Raw genomic sequence first — 6,201 nt, forward strand, 5'->3', positions numbered from 1 at the left:
CTTTCTGCTTCAGTTCTGTTTCCTATAAAAATGTGGAGTCATTATTTACATGAAGATAGTCCTGATGTCCACTATAGTTGACATTCATAAAATGGCAATTTTTTCAAAAGATACATTATGTATTTGCTATCAGAACTAAATATATGATTCCTAACACCTTAATGAACAAGAAAATATATGATTATCATAGTAACAAAACCACAGACAAACAATATTTGACTCACCTCTTATCTTTCCATAAAATGTGCTTGTTCCTATGCCGTCCATTTTGGATTGAAAGATAGAGGGGGTTACCGGCCTCCCAGCCAATCAAATAACATATCATTGAAAAGCCCAGGATGTCCTCTGTACAGTACAGCAGGAATTAAGAGACTAGCACAAAAGATTTAAAGGAGAGGGATGAAACTCAAATGTCCACTACGGTGGACATAAGTCAATGGGCTGGGCCTCAGGCCAGAATCTGAGGACTGTGGACAACATCCAGACTACAGTGTTTCCATGCACCACACAAGGCTGATCTTCCAGACTCAGGACAGAGTAACCGGCAGTTCAGTCAGGCAGCATACAGACAGTTTGTAGTGGCAGTGTGGAGCACTTAGACACAGAGTCGTGATACTGAGTTGCTGTTTCTGGAAGATACGCAACTGTTCTCCAGATCCACCAGGACAATACAGAGGTTTAATCCTAGCAGGGTGTAAGATGTAATTAAAAAAAAAAAATTTTTTTTAAAGTATATTTTTCCCTGTTCTGGATAATATTTTCATTCTTTTTTAAATAAAACACTGAAAATTATAAATGCCTTTTCTTTACACTTGCAGCATAAACAATCAAACAACTACATTTATGTCTTATGTCTGAAATAATGACATCCAAATGTGGTATAACACTTGTTTATTGTTATTAAATACTACTAAAACTACAACCTATATCACAAATGGATCATTTTAAACATCATTAAAAATAAGTACATACTGGAAGACACAAGGAGTGTCCAGAGGTGTCCTGACTGATTATAAAGACAGTTCAGACTTTGCATGTAGCATCATATCGCTGCTGTGGAGATGATTAAATATATCACAATCACCTCTCTGACATGATTACCACATTTCAAAACCAACCATATTACTTTTTGATTTATATTTTGCTGTATTTAGCAACACAGTTGGGGTAGAGACACCTGACTGAACCCCATGTTGACGGGGATCATCAGGTCTCCTGGTTCTGCTTCTAGGCATCTCCTCAGTACTAGACAACCGTCGGAGGAGGAGGATGGCACTCTGGAGGTCTGCGATGTAACTGTAGTCCTTCTTCACCTTCAATGAGTACAAGCTCTACTTCCTGGACTTTTTGTTGTATACCTTGCTGTACCTGATAATACAGAAAGGAGGATCAGCTTAGTGAAAAGTAAGTTTGTAATACCTGACATTATTCTCTTATACAGTAATTAGCATTTCCACATAAAATGCAATCAAAACCATAAATCAGCACCATCTATCTGTATTCCTCATACTGTTTAATATTTTTTGACTCATCACTTATAGATGTATTGAGTAAAATGCATAGGAATACTCATAATGCAACATACTGAACTGTGTCATCAGCTTTTCTCCTGGCTCATCTGTGGACATGGTGGTTGTAATCCAGGCCAACCAACATGGTCCAATTAGCGTATACTGGTGAGAAGCACAGGGCTATGAAAGACTCAAACCTGCAGGTGACCTGAGGGCACAGTAGAAATAAAACATACAGGACATTTTTTAACTTCTGGTAAAATAAGTAATTTCATAATTACAGTAAAATGTTTTCACACAGTAGGTTTAGCTATGAACAATGTCAAACTATATTATAGGTAGCTTATATACCAGAAACACAAATACTTGGGGTCCTTTAGCCATCATATATGTATACTAATGTTGAAATGTCTTTCTCATAACTACAAACACACAGCTACATTACCACATTTGTAAAAGTAACATACAGACAAACATCAACTGCAGACACAAGATAATCACACAAACATATTAGGTAACATTAAAGATTGGTGTAAACATAATATAACAATAAACCTATATGGTGAATAACTAAACCGGCGCAGTCTACACTTACATTGTCTTACCTAATATTAGCGTCGGAAAACACCGCTCGCCCTGCTGTTTTCCAGCTCACCTACAGCTAGATATAATTCACCGTCTCTGCTCTGGCTCCTACACCAGCCTGCACTTGTAGCAACAGTTAGCTGAATGCTAAGTAGGTAGCTACGTTTGCTAGCGATGAAAGTAACAAATTACCATCAAAATGATAAAAGACAGATTACCTGTCCAGCAGAAATAAAGCCACCACGGTGTGTCAGCCCCTTGGTGTTCCTCAGTTGTCACTATCGTTGAAAAGCCACGCAGATATCACCTCCGGTCTAACCGCTTCGCTCAGGTCTGAGAGCTGACCGGGTGCGCGCACGGGGGCAGCTCCTGTAGCAGCAATGCTGGTAGCCATGGCAGCGAGGGAGCGTGACAGTCAGCCAGCCAATCATTGCATTCAGTCCGAATGAAACGAGTGGCTGTGTTTACTGCAGACCTGAGAGGACTACAGACAGCTGATTTTTATACTCTCTTTTTCAGTGCACCTAACTTTTTAATATGCATTGGTGTATATAGACAGTTTCAACAAATATGACAAAAAGTGTTTTAGAAGCAACTTGCCTACACTGCCTTTAAACGTGTTAACATTTCAACTCTGTGTGCTTTATGTTTGTTCAACGAATAGATTTGTGACTTATTACATTTGAGTGGCTTCACCACATGAATTTTAGCTCTTGGGTTTTGGGGAATCCAGTCAATCCAATGTGTGCTTTTATTTGGATAAATAAAATGATATATATTTAAATAAGCTAGTTCTACTTGTGCCAAGCTATACACTATATGACGTTAAGGTCTCCACTACTGCACATTAGAAATGGCGTGCATGCCGGATCCAAGTTTAGACTTTTAAAGACTGCATGTTAACTTTCACAATACACAGAACAGAAATCTTTCCTGCTGGCCTGCTCAGTAGATAATCCTGGGACACTAAGTTTACAATTTCAAAGAGCAGTAATTCTGCTTCAGGCCAACAAAAGAAGATAGCAGATCTTGTGGCAGGCTTATTTAATTTTAGGTGGGTGGATTCAAATTCAGGCAAAAAATATTATCATCGTTTTGAATGTGAGATTCACTTTATTTCAGTATCAGTAAACCCCAGTCAAAGTGCCCTGTAAGTAGCTACTGGCATGTGCCATACAGCCCAATGACTTCACACACCAAGATTAAAGAATCTATCAAACTTAACTGCTAAAGACAATGTTTCAGAGTACCAAAATATAAAAACTATGAAATGTAATTTATTAAACCACTGTGAGAGGTACAGTCCCCTCAAAAAAGTATTGGAACGTAAGGCAAATTCCTTTGTTTTGGTATTCACATCTAGATGTGTTAAAGAGGTGGTATTATGGTCATTTTCAGGTTCAAAATCTTAATCAGGGGTTGTACCAGAACAGGTTTACATGGTTTAATTTTCAAAAAACACCATATTTTTTTCATACTGCACATTGCTGCAGCTCCTCTTTTCACCCTGTGTGTTGCACACACCGCTCTACAGAGTGATGCATCTTACTTGTACAAAATCTTTGTTGGGAGTTGCACATGTGCAGTTCCCAGGTAAGGACTACTAGCCAATAAGAAGCAGAGAAGGGCGGGTCGTAAGAAACAAGGTAATGTGATCCAAATCAAAGCCACTTCAGACTGCGACCATAACAGATGGTATAAGTTACTCACAAGTCCATAAACCACTACAAAAATCACCATATTTCAACTAAATTTTACATAAAAATTGGCCAAACTATTTGAGTTGCTCAGTAGCTCGCACGCAATGATGATGCAGTCAATAGTGACGATTCTCTCTGACCAATCAGCAGTCTGTCTGTTTTCACATTACATTTTAGTATCCCTCAGCTTGCTTGGAACCTTGAAGGAGGTGAGGTGTGTTGGACAGTGACTTTAAATTACCCTTTTAAAACTATGTGTAGTCCTTGGTCCTGTGTGTTCTTTCATGAAGCAATAGGAGAAGATGTTTTTGGTCCAAGTTAATCAGTTATATTACAAGTAAATGAATAAAGCTTACAGAGCTCTGGGTCGATCTTCCTTTCTCTGACAAACAACAAGCTGTATCAGTTCATGAAGTCTGACTAGCTATCTCTCCCTGACCCAGTGTTTTAGTATACATCGTCACATCATAAAACAATTAAACAAAAGTGTAGGTCAGTCCATGATTGGCCCACGTCCTCTGACCCCAAGGTTTGTCATCTGATTCCACGAATCACCATGCCGTTGCAGGGCAGATTACGAGCATAGTTCCTGAAATGAGATATCTTGGAGAAGAGATGTTTTGTACCACATTCCAAACCACCCCTCACCCATTATTCAAGTGTCCTTATCTGATCATGCAGAGACCCCCTGTTTCTGCACCTCTCCAAAAAACACACACATCAGGTCTAGTTTAATAAATGATAAACCAACATATCAACTTCTATCTATAAAATACATCAGAGATCAATATAAGAAAACACAATAATTTTGGTTACCCTGAGTAATACAAAAATCATACTAAAACCAAACAAAGGCGAGTGGAGCCAAAGGGCCTCTGTGCATGCACAAAAATGAGATATAACTCAATAAAGGAGAGGGAAAAAGCCAAAAAGCATAATACCACCTCTTTAAACAACTTAGGACATATCACCGTTTGTATTAGACCACAGCATTCTTAGGTGAGCAAAAGTAATGGAACAAATAATCTTAAAGTAAATAACATTACATTAATATTTGGTGGCATAACCCTTGCTTGCAGTAACTGCCTCAAGCCTGCGACCCATCGACATCACCAAACTGTTGCATTCTTCATTTGTGATGCTATTCCAGGCTTTTCTCAAAGCTTCTGTCAGTTCTTGTTTGTTTCAGGGAGTTTCTCCCTTCAGTCTCCTCTTAAGGAGGTGAAATGTATGCTCTATTTGGTTAAGGTCAGGTGATTGACTTGGCCAGTCTAAAACCTTCCACTTTTTCCCCCTGATGAAGTCCTTTGTTTTATTGGCAGTGTGCTTTGGGTCATTGTCCTGCTGCAGGATAAACTTACTCCAGATTAGTTTCAATGCATTTGTCTGTAAATTGGCAGACAAAATGTTTCTGTACACTTCTGATTTCATTCTGCTGCTACCATCATCAGTTACATCATCAATAAATATTAATGAGCCTGTTCCAGAAGCAGCCATGCACGCCCAAGCCAAGACATTACCTCCACCATGCTTCACAGATGAGCTTGTATGCTTCGGATCATAAGCAGTTCCTTTCTTTCTCCACACTTTGGCCTTTCCATCACTTTGGTAGAGATTAATCTTGGTCTCATCAGTCCATAAGATTGTGTTCCAAGATTTTTGCGGCTCATCTCTGTACTTCTTTGCAAATTTCAATCTGGGCTTCCGATTCTTACTGCTGATCAGTGGTTTGCATCTTGTGGTGTGGCCTCTATATTTCTGCTCTCTGAGTCTTCTTCCAACAGTGGATTGTGATACCTTCACCCCTGCACTGTGGAGGTTGTTGGTGATGTCACTTACTGATGTTTTGGGGGTTTTCTTCACAGCTCTCACGATATTTCTATCATCAGCTACTGTTGTTTTCCTTTGCCGACCTGTTCGACGTCTGTTGCTCAGTACACCAGTAGTTTCTTTTTCAGGACATTCAGCACAAATTGTTGTGCTTGCTATGCCCAATGTTTGTCCAGTGGCTCTGGTCGATTTTCCTTCTTTTCTCAGCTTGACAATGGCTTGCTTTTCTGCCATAGACAGCTCTCTGATCTCCATGTTGGTTTATCCTCTTTAGCAGGAAATGCAGTATTTATAGGTTTGAACCAAGGATGAAAACTAGTGAACTATGAAGACTAGTCATGCAGAGCTATTTAATGTTTGGACAATCAACCTGAAAGGCAACACATGGGCAACAAGATAATAATAATAATAATAATCCTTATTTGTAGAGCACTTTTCAAAAACAAGTTACAAAGTGCTTTAACAAGTGTAAAGAATAATACAAAAAAAAGATAATAATACAAAAAAAAGATAATAATACAAAAAAAAAGATAAATACAAAAAAAAGATAAATACAAAAAAAAGATAAAATACAA

The 6,201-nt window shown here is 38.6% G+C and overlaps 1 long non-coding RNA gene across 1 annotated transcript; it reads right to left on the reverse strand.

The window, feature by feature from the left end:
• Positions 1–1,306: 1,306 nt before the first annotated feature.
• LOC123962657 lies at positions 1,307–2,445 on the reverse strand. The gene is made up of 3 exons (XR_006823032.1): positions 2,315–2,445; positions 1,586–1,719; positions 1,307–1,368 (listed from the first exon to the last, which is right to left on the reverse strand). It is a non-coding gene; the product is annotated as an uncharacterized LOC123962657 (long non-coding RNA).
• Positions 2,446–6,201: the final 3,756 nt, after the last annotated feature.

The sequence above is a fragment of the Micropterus dolomieu genome, linkage group LG23 (assembly GCF_021292245.1).
Source record: "Micropterus dolomieu isolate WLL.071019.BEF.003 ecotype Adirondacks linkage group LG23, ASM2129224v1, whole genome shotgun sequence".
Taxonomy (NCBI): domain Eukaryota; kingdom Metazoa; phylum Chordata; class Actinopteri; order Centrarchiformes; family Centrarchidae; genus Micropterus; species Micropterus dolomieu.